The sequence below is a fragment of the Salmo trutta genome, chromosome 6, assembly GCF_901001165.1.
Source record: "Salmo trutta chromosome 6, fSalTru1.1, whole genome shotgun sequence".
Lineage (NCBI taxonomy): Eukaryota > Metazoa > Chordata > Actinopteri > Salmoniformes > Salmonidae > Salmo > Salmo trutta.
The window spans coordinates 22,166,298-22,186,190 of NC_042962.1; positions in this window are offsets into that span (position 1 = coordinate 22,166,298).

Sequence of the window (19,893 nt, forward strand, 5' to 3'; positions counted from 1 at the left end):
GATTGTGTTGCTGGTCCGGGTTTTGTGTTCGTAAAGAACGTGTACTGAATTTTTCCCTTCTGCCAGTGGTTTGTTTTGTTTGTGTACACCACCGCAGAATCGTTCAGGGCTGCGCCCCTATACCTTGTCGACCACGTACAGTGCTTCCAATAAAGAAGTGTGGTCACGAACTCTCTCTGTCTCCTGCGCCTGACTCTACCTCTCCTGTTGTTCCTCGAGCCAGCCCGTGACAGTTACGCTTGTCATACATCCTCTAAAGACATCAAACCAACAATGATTCACTAAGGACAAGGACCTCATGTACTTTTTGGTGTTTGTGATAATACAGTGCCTTCAGAAAGTATTCATACCCCTTGACTTATTCCATACTTTGTTGTATTACAGCCTCAATTCGAAATGAATTAAATAAATAAAAATGCTCACCCATCTACACACAATACCCCATAATGGCAAAGTGAAAACATGTTTTTACAAATTTTTGCAAATGTATTGAAAATGAAATACAGAAATATCTTATTTGCATAAGTAATCACACCCCTAAGTCAATACATTTTAGAATCACCGTTTGCAGCGATTACAGTTATGAGTCTTTCTGGGAAAGTCTTTAAGAGGTACAATCTACATCTGAAGGCCTGGTACAAGCGGAACACCTCTCCAACTACAGACACCAGTGTTTCAGGTCAAGCAGTTTCCATCAAAAACACCTTTTATGCCCAAGTCTACCTTTTGTACCATTGTCAAGAATGCCACATTAAATACATTTGCCAAGAAGATGAACTTTGACGTGGAGAATCTGTTTAAGGGTAAAATGGACTGAGCGCCTCGTGATGCACCAGAGAAAGTGTATTTTGTTACAAAATACAGCACTGAAGCAGAGAACATTCAAATAATCATTAAAAATAATTGAGGAATCATCCAAAGTGATACGCTACTATGCAAAGTCTTCCAGAGCCACCAGTCATAAGCTTTAAGAGATGTCCTTCCCTAAATTACAAATTAGTCCACAGCTATCTTCCTGAAGACTCTAAAACCAGGGGCTCTTTTAAATGCAACCAGTCCAACCATTGCAGAAATATTGCACAGAAAAAGTATTTTGTTGACACAGCTTCTAAAACGGAGTATCAAGTCAAGCATTTCATTAACTGCAAAACCACTCATGTCCAGCGGCGATTTAAGCATGTAAAAAAATGTGGGATGCATGCCAGCAAAGCCACTAAACAATACATTAATTGCACTATAACGGTGACAAATGGTGCCCACAAACTGTTAGGGCCTACATAAAGCTGTCTCAACAGCAGAGTCCCAACAGCAGTCCCAAAACCTTACCACTGCTACACCTGGCTATCAGTGAAGCCTTGTCTGGCAGCGAAACAATTCATTCAGCCTCATTTACTGCATTTAAAAAACACATAGCTGATATGGCTGACTTGCTTAAACAAATGTGGTTTCTACTGACAGTTGAAATGTACAAACTATGGCATAAGGGAACGACAAGCAGATAAGAGGCAATCCGTAATTTCGATTAAGACATTAATGAGCGAGCAACGACGGACGTAGTCAATATAACTATTTGTTCAGCACTTTTGAAATGTACAGTGACAGAATTCAGAACTGGACCGTTCTTACAGTGTACACCAAGTCAGAACTGTAGGATAAATAAAGGGGGTATCTAAGCTGACAATGAAAGCTTTTACAATATTCAATTATTGCATTTCTTTAAAACAGGTTATAGGCTACATGTGCACCACCAACTTAGAACAGTAGGCCAAATTAAAATAGACCAAATTATTAGGGTGAGGCACATTGAATGCCGTTTGGGTCTTTGTGTTAAATAAGCTTTTAATTTGACACGTCAAATAACACAATTCTACTATAGAATGTTGTGTGTTCTGAATTTGCACGTGCAAGTGAAGCACCACCACTACTATCAGTAGCACTGTCAAAGCTGTACAAAAAAAGTCTGCAAACAAGCACACACCGGCCACGAACAATGTGTTTACAATACCGTGTTGGTGAAAATAGACCAAATTATTAGGCTGAGGCACATGGGCTAACAGCTTACTACACAACATACACATAGTATATACATATCTCCCTTGCATATTACATCATTTATGCAGCAGCATAACGTTACAAGACATTTTTGGACTCACCTTGTGCTGTGCCCACTTAAAAAGGAAAGTGGAGCGGCGGTCCTGGCGTTGGCAAATTTTGTCATTAAAGTCTGGCATTCTCTGGATTTATGGTGGAACTCTGGAAAAAAACACACAGCCACTCCAATGACTAGCAGACTAGTGGTTGCTTTGCAATTCTAGCAGTTAGCCACTGATTCCTTCCAAACCACTCATTGTTGAATTTGCGATTTCCAACTTGTTGTGTAATGTTTATGTCCAATAGCCGATGAGCACCAATATGTTTTATCTATAATTTATCTTCATTATTTCTCTTCATATGACAAGGATTAAAAAGGATTTGCCAGTAGATTGTCGGCTTGATTCATAATGATGACTGCTAGCTAAGATTTTGAAAGTAAGATGTTTACATGATCAGTCCAAGCAAAGCTACTGTACATATAACATGATTTGATGTCATTTTATCTGTGGCCAATGACCTTGAGCCTTCTTGGAAGGGCTCTTCTAATGTGTCCTTTGACAGCTCTTTGGTCTTGGCCATAGTGGAGTTTGGAGTGTGACTGTTTGAGGTTGTGGACAGGTGTCTTTTATACTGATAACAAGTTCAAACAGGTGCCATTAATACAGGTAACGAGTGGAGGACAGAGGAGCCTCTTAAAGAAGAAGTTACAGGTCTGTGAGAGCCAGAAATCTTGCTTGTTTGTAGGTGACCAAATACTTATTTTCCACCATAATTTGCAAATAAATTCATTAAAAATCCTACAATGTGATTTTCTGGGTTTCTTTTTCTCATTTTGTCTGTCATTGTTGACGTGTACCTATGATGAAAATTACAGGCCTCTCTCATCTTTTTAAGTGGGAGAACTTGCACAATTGGTGGCTGACTAAATACTTTTTTCCCCCACTGTATCTGGATTTGGGTGAAGGAGAAATGGTGGAGGCTTGGGCGAGTTGCTGTGGGGGGTGCAGGGCAGTGGACCAGGGTAGGGGTAGCCAGGTGGAAAGCATGGCCAGCCGTAGAAAGATGCTTATTGAAATTCTCAATTATCATGGATTTATCGGTGGTGACAGTGTTTCCTAGCCTCAGTGCAGTGGGCAGCTGGGAGGAAGTGCTCTTATTCTCCATGGACTTTACAGAGTCCCAGAACTTTTTTGAGTTTGTACAACAGAATGCAAATTTCTGTTTATAAAAGCTAGCCTTAGCTTTCCTAACTGCTTGTGCTTGGTTCCTAAATTCCCTGAAAAGTTGAATATCACGGGGGCTATGTGATGCTAATGCAGTACGCCACATGATGCTTTTGTGCTGGTCAAGGGCAGTCAGGTCTGGAGTGAACCAAGGGCTATATCTGTTCCTGGTTGAACATTATTTGAATGGGGCATGCTTATTTAAGATGGTGAGAAAGGCACTTTTAAAGAATAACCAGGCATCCTCTACTGACGGGATGAGGTCAATATCCTTCCAGGATACCCGGGCCAGGTCGATTAGAAAGGCCTGCTTGCCGGAGTGTTTTAGGGAGCATTTGACAGTGATGAGGGGTGGTCGTTTGACCGCAGACCCATTACGGAGGCAGGCAATGAGGCAGTGATCGCTGAGATCTTGGTTGAAGACAGCAGAGGAATATTTGGAGGGTAAGTTGGTTAGGATGATATCTATGAGGGTGCCCGTGTTTATGGATTTGGGGTCGTACCTGGTAGGTTCATTGATCATTTGTGTGAGATTGAGGGCATCAAGCTGAGATTGTAGGATTGCCGGGGTGTTAAGCATGTCCCAGTTTATGTCACCTAGCAGCACGAGCTCTAAAGATAGATGTGGGGCTATCAATTCACATATGGTGTTCAGGGCACAGCTGGGGGCAGAGGGTGGTCGATAGCAAGCGGTAACGGTGAGAGACTTGTTTCTGGAAAGGTGGATTTTTAGAAGTAGAAGCTTGAATTGTTTGGGCACAGACCTGGATAGTATGACAGAACTCTGCAGGCTATCTCTGCAGTAGATTGCCACTCTGCCCCCTTTGGCAGTTCTATCTTGTCAGAAAATGTTATAGTTTGGGATGGAAATTTCAGGGTTTTTGGTGGTCTTCCTAAGCCAGGATTTAGACACGGCTAGGACATCCGGGTTGGCAGAGTGTGCTAAGGCAGTGAATAAAGCAAACTTGGGGAGGAGGCTTCTCATGTTAACATGCATGAAACCAAGGCTTTTACGGTTACAGAAGTCAACAAATGAGAGCGCCTGGGGAATGGGAGTGGGGCTAGGCACTGCAGGGCCTGGATTAACCTCTACATCACCAAAGGAACAGAGGAGGAGTAGGATAAGGGTACGGCTAAAGGCTATAAGAACTGGTCGTCTCGTACGTTCGGAACAGAGAGTTAAAGGAGTAGGTTTCTGGGTGCGATAGAATAGATTCAATGCATAATGTACAGACAAAGGTATGGTAGGATGTGAGTACAGTGGAGGTAAACCTAGGCATTGAGTGACGACGAGAGAGATATTGTCTCTAGAAACATAATTTAAACCAGGTGATATCACCGCATGTGTGGGAGGTGGAACTGAAGGGTTAGCTAAGGCATATCGAGCAGGACTAGAGGCTCTTCAGTGAAATAAGACAATAATCACTAACCAGAACAGCAATGGACAAGGCATATTGACATTAGGGAGAGGCATGCGTAGCCAAGTGATCATAGGGGTCCAGTGAGTATTTAAGCTGGTTGGAGACACGGCGATTCAGACAGCTAGCGGGCTGGGTCTAGCAAGCTAGCAGAAGGGCCTTAGAGGGACATTGCGACGGAAGAAGTCTGTTGTAGCCTCCTCGTGCGTTCCCGTCGGCAGACCAGCCGTGATGGATACCTAGGGTTCCATGTAGTAAAGGTGCCCAGTCCAATTGGCAAAATAGGTATAGTGTCCCAAGAAATTGGCCGATGGACCGTTTCAGCTAACAGTCCGATATGCTCTAGACGGTTAGCAGGCTAGCAGATGGGCATTCAGGGGACGTCGCGACGGAAGGGCCTGTTGGATAAAGAACCCTCGGGCAGATTACGTCGGTAGTCGTGATGGATTAGTAGGGCTTTGTGTAGTAAAAGGGGTCCAGGCCAATTGGCAAAATAGATATTGTAGCCCAAGGAGTGGCTGATGGGCCTCTTCAGCTAGCCGTGAGATGGGCCTAGCATGGGCTAGCTCCAGGCTAATTGGTGCTTGCTTCGGGACAGAGACGTTAGCCAGGAGAAGCTACTCGGATTGCAGCTAGCTAGCTGCGATGATCCAGGTGAAAAGGTTCAGAGCTTGCGGTAGGAATCCAGGGATATGGAGAGAAAATAAGTCCGGTATGCTCTGGTTTGAATCACGTTGTGCAAACTGGCGAGAGATTTCCGAGCTAGAGGTTAGCTGATGACCGCTAGCAGTGGTTAGCTGACTACTAGCTAGTAGCTAGTAGCATTCTGGTTGGAATGTAAAAAAAAAAAACTTTAGAAAATAGCAGATCTATACCACATTGGGTGAGGCGTGTTGCAGGAGAGTATATTGAAGTTGAGGTTTAGAAAAAATATAATAAAGATATGCGAAGAAAAATATATAAAAAGATATATACACGGGACACGACAGGACGAGAACAAAAAGACGTCTGACTGCTACGCCATCTTAGATAAGCTTAAACAGTAAGGGTTAAATGCTGGAAATTAAATGTAATCCTAAAGCTTTGTCTAAATCAATAAAGGATCAGCTAATTTTAGGCTAATATGTTCAGTAACCTACACTTGGGTAGCCTATATGTAATTGCCATAAAACAAAGTAAAAAACAATATCCTACTAAAAGAGAAAGTGGGAATGAGGAAAGCAGGCTATTCTGTTTTTTCTAGATTAAATAATTACTTTATTATTCCAACAAACTGTAGGTCTTAGATTGATGAATTAGTCCAGCAGTAAGGTCCCAATTATGAGCATAAATCCAGGTAGATTCAAGTCCTTAAAAAGATGGGGTCGCTTCAGTAGTCAAGGTGGACTGGACAATGTTACGCGGTAGATTTAGGCTACTTCTTGGGTCTCGAGTCCTTCTGTCTCTCACTCCTTCAGGGCCCAACAATTTGCCACATATTTTTTCACACCCTGTCCTCGGGTCTGGAGGGTGGTGTAATCCCAATGGAGCACAGGTAGGACTTGGCATCAGGTACAGAATCAGAGGGAACGTCAGAGAGTATGAGATGTTTTTGGCTGCGAATTCTCTCTTGATCCCGTCGTAATCTTTTCTCTTCCGCAAGAGCTTTGCAGAATAGTCATTGAAGATACATATGCGCTTGTCCTTGTAGAATACTTCTACCTTGGTTCTCGACAGCTGCAGTATCTTCTGTTTCGTTTCGAAGTTGAGAAGGTGCACGATGATAGCGCAATCCCATGTGTCCTTCGCTCCGGCCCTGCTCTGGGCTGCAGGTGCGATTCTGTGGGCCCTCTCCATGACCAAAGTTGGATCAGCATCGATTTCCAAGACCTCCCTCAGCATCTTGTCCACAAATGTAGACATTTTCTGCCCCCTTTCTGCATTGGTTTCGACCACAAAAATCAAATCAAATCAGATGTGAATATTATTACTACGCGAAAGGTTTTCCAACAAGTCTCCCTTATTTTGTAATTCCTCTACCTGGCCCATCAGGTAGTTAATAGCTTGGTCTTGTTGTATTAGCTTTTTGTCATGTTCCTAATTTTTCTTTCAATGTGGGTCATCCGTTTATAATGTTTCTCTAGAGTAGCCTTCATGCCATCGATAGAGGTTTGCATTTTGCCAAGTGAGGTGGCTGTTTCTCATTGAAATAACTTCAGTTCTGCCATGAGAGAGGAACCTCTGCCATCTCTGTCTTTGTTTTGAGTGTGATGGCAGCCTCTACCACCTCGTGGAGTTTGGCTCGGTGAGCACCTTAAACAAGGTGAAGATAGCAGAGTATCTTCTCTTGATGCCGTCTTTCACTTGAATACTTATCCTTATGTCACGTCCTGACCATAGAGAGCTCGTATTTTTCTATGGTAGAGTAGGTCAGGGCGTGACTGGGGGGTTTTGTCTAGTTTAAATTTTCTATTTTATGTTCTAGTTTCTTTTTTCTATGTTGGGGTTTTCGTATGATTCCCAATTAGAGGCAGCTGGTCATCGTTGTCTCTAATTGGGGATCATATTTTAGTTGTTTTTCCCACTTGGTTTTGTGGGAGATTATTTTGAGTTAGTGCCTGTTGCACCGCTTCGTCACGGTTTGTTGTTTTGTTTATAGTTTATTGTATGTCTTGCATAGTTTCACATATATAATAAAGATGTGGAACGAGACGCATGCTGCCCCTTGGTCCGTTCTTACACACACACGTGACAGAGTCTCCCACCACCAAAGGACCAAGCAGCGTGCCCAGGAGTGGACATGGGAGGACATCCTGGATGGGGCAAACATCCTGGACGTGGGAGGAGATCCAGGCCGGATGGGATCGCCTCCCATGGGAACAGATGGAAGCAGCGAGGGAGGAACGGCGACGAGATCGGGAGTCACGGCAACGATGGAAGTCCGAGAGGCAGCTCAAAAAAGAAATGGGGGGGGGGGGCACATGGGGAGATTGGCAGAGTCAGGGTTTAGACCTGAGCCAACTCCCCGTGCTTACCGTGGGGAGCGGGTGACCAGTCAGGCACCCTGTTATGCGGTGATGCGTACGGTATCCCCAGTGCGCATTCACAGCCCGGTGCGCTCGTTGCCGGCTCCCCGCATTTGCCGGGCTAAAGTGAGCATTCAGCCAGGACGGGTTGCTCCGGCTCAGCGCTCCTGGTCTCCAGTACGCCTCCTCGGTCCAGGATATCCTGCGCCAGCTCTACGCACTGTGTCGCCAGTGCGCCTTCACAGCCCAGTTCGTCCTGTGCCAGCACCCCGCACTTGCCGGGATAAAGTGAGCATCCAGCCAGGACGGGTTGTGCTAGCCCTACGCTCCAGACCTCCAGTGCGCCTCCACGGCCCAGTATATCCTGTGCCAGCTCCGCCCACCCAGTCTCCAGTGCGTCTCTCCAGCCTGGTAAGCCCTGTGCCTGCTCTACGCACCCGGCCTCCAGTGCGTCTCCCCAGTCCGGTGCGACCAGTTCCGGCTCCACGCACCAGGCCTCCAGTGTGTCTCCCCAGCCTGGTAAGCCCTGTGGCAGCTCCACGCACCAGGCTGCCAGTACGTCTCCTCAGTCCGGTAAGACCTGTTCCAGCTCCACGTACGAAGCCTCCAGTGATGATCCATGGTCCGAAGCCTCCAGTGATGATCCATGGCACGAAGCCTTCAGTGATAATCCATGGCCTGGAGCCTCCAGTGATAATCCATGGCATGAAGCCTCCAGTGATGATCCATGACCGGAGCCTCCAGTGATAATCCATGGCACGAAGCCTCAAGTGATGATCCATGGCGCAGAGCTTGTAGTGATGATCCACGGCGCGGAGCTTGCAGAGACGGTCCACAGTCCGGAACCTCCTGAGACGGTCCCCAGTCTGGAGCCTCCAGCGACGGTCCCCAGTCCGGAGCCTCCAGCGACGGTCCCCAGTCCGGAGCCTCCAGCGACGGTCCCCAGTCCAGAGCCTCCAGCGACGGTCCGCAGGTTCGCAGGATGAGAGGGTTCGTCATCCCGCACCAGAGCCGCCTCCTATGCTGGCGGATCTGCAGGATGAGAGGGTTCTTCGTCCCGCACCAGAACCGCCTCCAATGCGGGAGGATCCGCGGGATGAGAAAGTTCTTTGCCTGCACCTGAGCTGCCACCAACACTAGACACCCCCCCCTAACCCTCCCTTTTCGTTTCAGGTTTTGCAGCCGGAGTCCACACATTTGGGGGGCGGAGGAGGGGGGGTACTGTCACGTCCTGACCATAGAGAGCTCGTATTTTTCTATGATAGAGTAGGTCAGGGCGTGACTGGGGGGTTTTGTCTAGATTTTCTATGTTCGATTTTCTATGTTATGTTCTAGTTTCTTTTTTCTATGTTGGGGTTTTCGTATGATTCCCAATTAGAGGCAGCTGGTCATCGTTGTCTCTAATTGGGGATCATATTTAAGAAGTTGTTTTTCCCACTTGGTTTTGTGGGAGATTATTTTGAGTTAGTGCCTGTTGCACCTCTTTGTCACGGTTTGTTGTTTTGTTTATAGTTTATTGTATGTCTTGCATAGTTTCACATATATAATAAAGATGTGGAACGATACGCAGGCTGTGCCTTGGTCCGTTCCTACACACACATGTGACACCTTACTCATTGTTCATCCGATTTAGAAGGTCAAATATGTACTTTTAACTCGTGAAGTTCAATTTAGGCCAAAATTGTCACAGAGCTTGATCAGCACTCAGCCTTTCCCCAGAATTCCATGCAGGATCCTCCTTTAGTGCCTTATTTCAAACAGGACGCATGTTTTGGAATATTTGTATTCTGTACAGGCTTCCTTATTTTCACTCTGTCATTTAGGTTAGTATTGTGGACTGACTACAATGTTGTTGATCCATCCTCAGTTTTCTCCTATCATAGCCATGTAACTGTTTTAAAGTCTCCATTGGCATCATGGTTAAATCACTGAGTGGTTTCCTTCCTCTCCAGCAACTGAGTTAAGAAGGACGCCGGTTTCTTTGTTGTGACTGGGTTTATTGATATACCATCCAAAGTTTAATAACTTTACCATGCTCAAAGAGATATTCTTTGTCTGCTTGTTTTACCCATCTGCCAATAGGTGCCCTTCTTTGCAAGGCATTGTAAAACTTCCCTGGTCGTTACAGAAATGTTTACTCCTGAATTTATTTTGGCATGCCAAAGGGGTTGAATACTTATTGACTCAGCGTTTCATTTTTCATTAATAGGTAAAGAATTCTAACTTTAATTCTAACAATAATGTCCATTTTGACATTATTGTGTATTGTGTGTATGCTAGTGACACACAATCAAGATTTAATCCATTTTAAATTCAGGATGTAACATAACAAAATGTGGAAAAAGTCCAGGTGTGTGAATACTTGCTGAAGGCGCTGTATGTGGGTACAACAACGAGTCAATCATCTGATACTGAACTACACAACTGGACAAGGAAGTCACATGCTTCACAACATGACAATAAGGATGAATAAAGAGGATGTATATACTTTGAACTTATCTTTTTCTTATGTTCTCTTTATGTATACCCTGCAAACAATAATGAGTCATTAGGACATCCACATGACATCAGGAAATGGTCTCCTAAAGTCATCAGGACGTTGTGTCATGGTCCCAGGGACGTCCCTGAGGACATTTTTAGGTCATTCTTGGGACATTGTGTCATGGTCCCTGAAGGTTTTGTCAAGTTCCCGGTTTGTCCAGTGGACGTCCCCACGGACTTTCTTGGGACGATGTGTCATGGTCCTGATGACAATGTCCCAAGAACAAAGCGGGAACTAGAAAAAGGTCCCCCCCAGGGAACTATTAAAATGAAAGTCCAGAGAACATCCTAAAAAGCTCACGACATGGTCCTCTGTGATGTCCTGGGAACTTACAGGGAACTAGATAATGGTCCCCCATAGAACGTTCCCTTGGGTCCATCTCATGACGTCCTAAGGACTAATAAAATGAACATCCTAAAAAGGTCCGGACATGGTCCTCTGTGAAGTCCTGGGAACTTACATGGAACAAGACAAAGGTCCCCGAGAACGTTCCCTTGGGACCATCACGTTACATTCTTAGAACGTTCTCAGAACATCAGACGTGTGTGTGTTTATAAGCCGGTATATCACTAGTTTAGAGTAATATATCACAATGCGTTATCACACTGGACTTCACAGGGAAGTCATCAACACAGGCTCAGCCTGTACTGAAATAGTACTTTGTAACATTACCCAGACAATGGCAATAAGGATGTAACCTTGCATCCTTAAAAATTAACAGCAAGACAAAGAGTATTGAAAATAGCCCAACAGATAACAGCTAATGATAGACTAGCTAAGTTCAACAAAGCGGCATCATATCATTCTAACACAACTATTTGCGGATATACAGTACCAGTCAAAAGTTTGGACACACCGACTCATTCAAGGGTTTTCTTTATTTTTACTATTTTCTACATTGTAGAATAATAGTGACGACATCAAAACAATGAAATAACACATATGGAATCATGTAGTAACCAAAAAAGTATTAAACAAATCAAAATATATTTTAGATTTTAGATTTTTCAAAATAGCCACGCTTTACCTTGATGACCTATTTGCCTAGAGAGTTTTCACCTATACTCTTCATGGCTATTTATTTACCACCACAGACGGATGCTGGCACTAAGACCACACTCAGTCAGCTGTATAAGGAAATATGCAAACAGGAAACCGCTCACAAAGAGGCGGCACTCCTAGTGGCCGGAGACTTTAATGCAGAGAATCTTAAATCAGTTCTATCTAATTTCTATCAACATGTTAAATGTGCAACCAGAGGGAAGAAATTCTAGATCACCTGTACTCCACACACAGAGACGCGTACAAAGCTCTCCCTCGCACTCCATTTGGTAAATCCGACCACAATTCTATCCTCCTAATTCCTCCTTACAAGCAAAAATTAAAGCAGGAAGCACCAGTGACTCAGTCTATAGAAAAGTGGTCAGATGAAGCAGATGCTAAACTACAGGACTGTTTTGCAATTACAGACTGGAACATGTTCCGGGATTCTTCCGATGGCATTGAGGAGTACACCACATCAGTCACTGGCTTTATCATCAGTCACTGGCTTTATCAATAAGTGCATCAAGGACGTCGTCCCCACAGTGACTGTACGTACATACCCCAACCAGAAGCCATGGATTACAGGCAACATTCACACTGAGCTAAATGGTAGAGCTGCTGCTTCAAGGTGCGGGACTCTAACCCGGAAGCTTATAAGAATTCCTGCTATGCCCTCCGACGCACCATCAAACAGGCAAAGCATCAATAAAGGGCTAAGATTGAATCCTACTACACCGGCTCCAACGCTCGTCTTATGTGGCAGGGCTTGCAAACTATTACAGACTACAAAGGGAAGCACAGCCACAAGCTGCCCAGTGACACGAGCCTACCAGATGAGCTAAATCACTTCTATGCTCGCTTTGAGACAAGCAACACTGAGGCATGCATGAGAGCATCAGCTGTTCCGGACGACTGTGTGATCATGTTCTCCATAGCCAACGTGAGTAAAACCTTTAAACAGGTCAACAGGTCAACAAGGCTGCGGGGCCAGACGGATTACCAGGACGTGTGCTGCGGGCATGTGCTGACCAACTGGCAGGTGTCTTCCCTGACATTTTCAACATGTCCCTGATTGAGTCTGTAATACCAACATGTTTCAAGTAGACCACCATAGTCCCTGTGCCCAAGAACACAAAGGTAACCTGCCTAAATGACTACAGACCCTTAGCACTCACGTCCGTAGCCACTCCAATTTGCATACCGCCCAAACAGATCCACAGATGATGCAATCTCTTTTGCACTCCACACTGCCCTTTCCCACCTGGACAAAAGAAACACCTACTTGAGAATGCTATTCATTGACTACAGCTCAGCGTTCAACACCATAGTACCCTCAAAGCTCATCACTAAGCTAAGGATCCTGGGACTAAACATCTCCCTCTGCAACTGGATCCTAGACTTCCTGACGGGCCGCACCCAGGTGTTGAGGGTAGGCAGCAGCACATCTGCCACGCTGATCCTCAACACTTGAGCCCCTCATGGGTGCATGCTCATTCCCCTCCTGTACTCCCTGTTCATCCACGACTGCATGGCCAGGAACGACTCCAACACCATCATTGAGTTTGCAGACGACACAACAGTGTCGTCTGCCTGATCACCGACAACGACGAGACAGCCTATAGAGAGGAGGTCAGAGACCTGGCCGGGTGGTACCAGAATAACAACCTATCCCTCAACCTAACCAAGACTAAGGAGATGATTGTTGACTACAGGAAAAGGAGGGCCGAGCACGCCCCCATTCTCATAGACAGGGCTGTAGTGGAGCAGGTTGAGAGCTTCAAGTTCCTTGGTGTCCACGTCACCAACAAACTACAATGGTCCAAATACACCAAGACAGTCGTGAAGAGGGTACAACTATTCCCCCTCAGGAAACAAACATTTTTTGGCATGGGTCCTCAGATCCTCAAAAGGTTCTACAGCTGCACCATCGAGAGCATGCTGACTGGTTGCATCACTGCCTGATACGGCAATTGCTCGGCCTCCAACCGCAAGGCACTACAGAGGGTAGTACGTACAGCCCAGTACATCACTGGGTCTAAACTGCCTGCCATCCAGGACCTCTACGGTGTCAGAGGAAGGCCCTAAAATGTTTCAAAGACCCCAGCCACCCCAGTCATAGAGTGTTCTCTCTACTACGGCATGGCAAGCGTTACCGGAGTGCCAAGTCTAGGACAAAAAGGCTTCTCAACAGTTTTTACCCCCAAGCCATAAGACTCCTGAACAGGTAATCAAATGGCTACCCGGACTATTTGCATTGTGCAGGGGGACCTTGCGGGCGCTGCAGGATTTCAGTCCTTCACGGCGTAGTGTGTTACCAATTGTTTTCTTGGTGACAATGGTCCCAGCTGCCTTGAGATCATTGACAAGATCCTCCCGTGTAGTTCTGGACTGATTCCTCACCGTTCTCATGATCATTGCAACCCCACGAGGTGAGATCTTGCATGGAGCCCCAGGCCGAGGGATATTGACAGTTCTTTTGTGTTTCTTCCATTTGCAAATAATCGCACCAAATGTTGTCACCTTCTCACCAAGCTGCTTGGCGATGGTCTTGTAGCCCATTCCAGCCTTGTGTAGGTCTACAATCTTGTCCCTGACATCCTTGGAGAGCTCTTTGGTCATGGCCATGGTAGAGAGTTTGTAATCTGATTGATTGATTGCTTCTGTGGACATGTGTCTTTTTTACAGGTAACAAGCTGCGGTTAGGAGCACTCCCTTTAAGAGTGTGCTCCTAATCTCAGCTCGTTACCTGTATAAAAGACACCTGGGAGCCAGAAATCTTTCTGATTGAGAGGGGGTCAAAGGCCATCTAGAGTTGTGAAGAGGCCAGCCCAGAAGCGGAAGAGGGCCAGTCCACCAGCGGCAACTACCACAGAGGGAGAGGACCATTGCCACACTGTACTAGAGGATGATGTGGAGCCACTTCCACCAACATTTCAACCTAAAAGAAAGCCAGGACCTCAGCTGGACATGACTGGAAAGTACAGCCCCCTTCATCTTTTCCAGATGTTTTTCTCCTTGTCAGTTATTGGTTCGCTGGTGTCTAACATCAACAGGTATGGAGCTAAGAAGCAAGCAGGCAAGAAAGAGGCATGGAAGCCCATTTCCATCCAACACAATAGTACCCTCCTGGTGAAGGTAGGAAACAACACCTCAACTTCGCTGATCCTCAACACAGGGGCCCTACAAGGGTGCGTGCTTAGCCCCCTCCTGTACTCACTGTTCACCCATGATTGTGTGGCCACGCATGCCTCCAACTCAATAATCAAGTTTGCAGACCACTCAACAGTAGTAGGCCTGATCAACAATAATGACGAGACAGCCTACAGGGAGGAGGTTAGGGCCCTGGCGGAGTGGTGCCAGGAAAATATAATCCATAAGGCGAGGACAGTGCAGGGGCATCAAAGCTGGGACCGAGAGACTAAAAAACAGCTTCTATCTCAAGGCAGTCAGACTGCAAAATAGGTGTATGTGACCAATAAAAGTTTATTTTATTAGATGGGGCTTGTGAAGTTGAAAAAAGCGATATTATTGCCATATTAAACTGGACTCTTCACAGGGAAGTCATTATCACAGGGGCAGCCCCTGAAATAGTAACAATGGCAATAAGGATGTAACCTACGCAAGGCATACAGTATTGAAAATTGGCCAACATTTTATGGCGAAGGATAGACTAGCTAAGTTTAACAAACAGGCATTATATCATTCTAACATTGTCTTAAATATTTGAGAATATATATACAGTATCTGCTTAGTTTCAACTTCATGTTTTATACAAATGGTAGATTTGAAAAGAAGTTTCTTAATTCAAAGCAGGGGTGTCAAACTCAGGTCCTGGAGGGTGGTGTGTCTGCTGGGTTTCACTCTTCCCCTGTATTTGATTGACCAATTAAAGTAATTAATTAGTTAGAAATTCCCCTCACCTGGTTGTGTCTTAATTGTCAACCTCTCACCTGGTTGTGTCTTAATGTCTTAATTCAACACCAATGGAATTGAAATAACAAAAACCAGCAGACACCACCCTCCAGGAATTGAGTTTGACACTGCTGATTCAAAGGATCAATATGCTATATAATTCAACAATATCTCAACAGGGCTGAACATATCAAATTATGCTCAAAATTACAAATATACATTGGAAAATAGCAACTACATACATCATACAATTTAAAGACTTTAGAGTTAGTAGTATGTGTCTACATACTACATTGAGTGTACAAAACATTAGGAAAACCAGTTCCTACTATTGAGTAACACCCGCTTTTGAACAGCCTCAATTTGTCGGGCATGGACTCTACAAGGTGTTGAAAGCGTTCCACAGGGATGCTGGCCCATGTTTACTCCAATGCTTCCCACAGGTGTGTCAAGTTGGCTGGATGTCCCTTGGGTGGTGGACCATTCTTGACACACAGGAAATTGTTGAGCTTGAAAAACCCAGCAGAATTGCAGTTCTTGACACACTCAAACCAGTGTGCCTGGTATCTACTACCATACTCCGTTCAAAGGCACTTAAATCTTTTGTCTTGCCCACTCACCCTCTGAATGGCACACATACACAATCCATGTCTCAATTGTCTCTAGTGTTAAAAATCCTTCTTTAACCCATCTCCTCCCCTTTAACTACACTGATTGACGTGGATTTAACAGGTGACATCAATAAGGGATCATACTTTTCACTTGGATTCACTTGGTCAGTCTATGTCATGGGAAGTTCCTAATGTGTTGTACACTCAATGTTAAAATTACTTTGTTTTTCAGCAAAAAAATGTGCAGCTACATATTTGGTTATTACAAGACAAAGTTGATGATACCCAACATATTTACATCTGACAAATAATTATTGGCCAAAGGCATATATTCACAATTCCTCTGTATCTTTTGTTCTTTAAAGGTTGAGTAAGTTATCTCAACCACTTCAAATTCCAATAAAACTATATCACATTTTGAAGGTGACTTTCCTTTCTTTGTCTAAGACAGTATCATGAATCTAGCAACTAAGTTTTGTGGTTCAGAGTGCAGTATTTATTTTGTTTCAAAGCGCAAACGTTTGCTAGCAAGTTTCTCACACTGGCTTTAGCTGTGGAGGGAGCAGGCATGCCCGAAGGAAGGCAACGTCTGCATATGACAAATCCCATGATTCTACGCTAGATTCGGAGTGAACAATTAGCACAACAGCTAAAATGGCTTTGAAAAAATAAGATTTCATCTAATATTTCAAATCAAATCAGACTTTATTTGTGACATGCGCCGAATACAATGCTTAACCAACAGTGCAGTTCAAGAAGTTACCAAAGAAAATATTTACCAAATAAACTAAGGTAAAAAATTATAAAAAGCAACACAATAACATAACAATAACGAGGCTATATACAGAGGATACCAGTACTGAGTCAGTGTGCGAGGGCACAGGTTAGAGTTCATTTGTACATGTAGGTAGGGGTGAAGTGACTATGCATAGATAATAAACAGTGAGTAGCAGCAGTGTACAAAACAAATGGGGGGTGGGGGGGTCAATGTAATAGCAGAGAAAAGAGTCTATGAGTTGGGTGACTGGAGTCTCTGACAATTTTATGGGCTTTCCTCTGACACCGCCTATTATGTAGGTCCTGGATTGCAGGAAGCTTGGCCCCAGTGATGTACTGGGCTGTACGCATTACCTTCTGTAGCGCCTTACGGTCAGATGCCGAGCAGTTTCCATACCAGGCGGTGATGCAACCGGTCAGGATGCTCTCGATGGTGCAGCTGTAGAACTTTTTGAGGATCTGGGCACCCATGCCAAATCTTTTCAGTCTCCTGAGGGGGAAAAGGTTTTGTTGTGCCCTCTTCACAACTGTCTTGGTGTGTTTGGACCATGATAGATCGTTGGTAATGTGGACACCAAGGAACTTGAAACTCTCGACCCGCTCCATTACAGCCCCATTGATGTTATTGGGGGCCTGTTCGGCCCGCCTTTTCCTGTAGTCCACGATCAGCTCCTTTGTTTTTCTCACATTGAGGGAGAGGTTGTTGTCCTGGCGCAAAACTGCCATTTCCCTGACCTCCTCCCTATAGGCTGTCTCATCGTTGGCGGTGTCGTCAGCAAACTTAATGATGGTGTTGGAGCCATGTTTGGCCACGCAGTCGTGGGTGAACAGGGAGCACAGGAGGGGACTAAGTACACACCCCTGAGGGGCCCCAGTGTTGAGGATCAGCATGGCAGATGTGTTGTTGCCTACCCTTACCACCTGGGGTGGCCCGTCAGGAAGTCCAGAATCCAGTTGTAGAGGGAGGTGTTTAGTCCCAGGATCCTTAGCTTAGTGATGAGCTTCGTGGGCACTATGGTGTTGAACGCTGAACTGTAGTCAATGAACAGCATTCTCAAGTAGGTGTTCCTTTTGTCCAGGTGGGAAAGGGCAGTGTGGAGTGTGGGCGGTATGCAAATTGGAGTGGGTCTAAGGTATCCAGGAGGATGCTGTAGATGTGAGCCATGACCAGCACTTCATGGCTACCGACGTAAGTGCTACGGTGTGGTAATTATTTAGGCAGGTTACCTTCGCTTCCTTGGGCACACGGACTATGGTAGTCTGCTTGAAAGATGTAGGTATCACAGACTCAGTCAGAGAGCTTCCAGTGACGGTCAACGGCCCGGAGCTTCCAGTGACGGTCAACAGCCCGGAGCTTCCAGTGACGGTCCACGGCCCGGAGCTTCCTGCGCCGGTGCATTGGCCGGAGCCTTCTTCTGTGCCGGTGCCCAGTCCAAGCACGGCGTCCAGTCCCGCTCCATGGCCGGAGCCTTCCTCTGCGCCGGTGCCCAGTCCAAGCACGGCGTCCAGTTCCGCTCCAAGACCGGAGCCTTCCTCTGCGCTGGTGCCCAGTCCAGGCACAGCGTCCAACCCAGCTCCATGGCTGGAACCCTCCTCTGTGCCGGTGCCCAGTCCAGGCACGGCATCCAGTACCGCCCCAAGGCCGGATCCGGGTTCTGGGTGGGGTCTACGACCCGCACCGGAGCCGCCACCAACACTAGTCACCCCCCCTACCCTGCCCACTTGGTTTCAGGTTTTGCGGTCAGAGTCCGCACCTTTGGGGGGGGGGGGGGGAGGTACTGTCACGTCCTGTTGTAGGTCAGGGCGTGACTAGGGGGTGTTCTAGTTGATATATTTCTATGTTTGGGTTTGAGTATGGTTCCCAATTAGAGGCAACTGATTATCGTTGTCTCTAATTGGGGATCATACTTAAGGTGTCCCTGTTCCCACCTGCATTTGTGGGTTATTGTTTTGGTGTGAGTGCATTCAGCACCACTTTTTTTTGTTTTTGTTTAAGTTTCACTTTAAATAAAGATGTGGAACTCAACTCACACTGCCTTGGTCCGCTCTGTACGACGATCGTGACAACAAAAATCTTACTTTCTAAACCTTTAAATATAATGACAATATTAAGCTTTATTAAAGTTCAGTCAATATTCAGCAGATCACTTTTTTTACCATGTGTATCAACTACATGCCAACATATATAGAATCGTAGGAAATTAGCTTAAAAACTGCAAGATTTTCTCTCAGTTCCATGGGAAAATGTGTATAATTGTTGGAAATTAGCTTTAAAGCTGAAACAATTTCTCTCATCTCCATAGATACATTCGTAGAGTTGCAGGAAATTGGTTTAAATATTCAGAAATGTCTCTACACCGCCAAGATGGAGGCTTCAAACATGATCTTTCAAATCCAGCCCTGCCATTCCACTTTTTTGTTTTAATCTTTTTTTTTTTTTACCCCCCTTTTCTCCCCAATTTCGTAATTACGATCTTGTCTCATCGCTGCAACTCCCCAACGGGCTAGGGAGAGGCAAAGGTCGAGTCATGCGTCCTCTGAAACATGATCAAACCCCAGGCTGTAGTGACGCCGCAACACTGCGATGCAGTGCCTTAGACTGCTGCGCCACTCGGGAGGCCCCTAAGCCCCTTTTTGATCCAGAAAGAAACCCTGTCATCTCATCAATAGGGAGGAAAGAGTCCAATGTATCAAACAGATGACCAAGTAACAATCATTAATACTATTATACTTTCTCTTAGCCTGTTCTGTCTTAAAGCATTTTGCCCATTAACCATTTCTTAAGGTTTGCCTTAAAACTCCCTAGCTGTCACGGTTGTCGTTGGTGAAAGAGGACCAAAACGCAGCAGGTACGTGTATGCTCATCTTGATTTTTAATTAACTTCAAAAATGAACATACAAAAATAACAAAACGAACGAACGAACGATCAACAAACAGTCTGTTAAAGCATAAGGCTGAACACAGAACAATCACCCACGAATAACAAACACAAACACACCCTAATATATGGGACTCTCAATCAAAGGCAGATAGACAACACCTGCCTTCAACTGAGAGTCCCAACCCCAATCAGCACAACATAGAAACACACTCACCAGACTACACATAGAATTACATAAACATAGAACATCAACCCAAAACCCCGGAAATACTAAATCAAACCCCCCTTTGAACAAACACACCACCCTGAACCACATAAAACAAATACCCCCTGCCACGCCCTGACCAAACTACAAAACAATTAACCTTATATACTGGCCAGGACG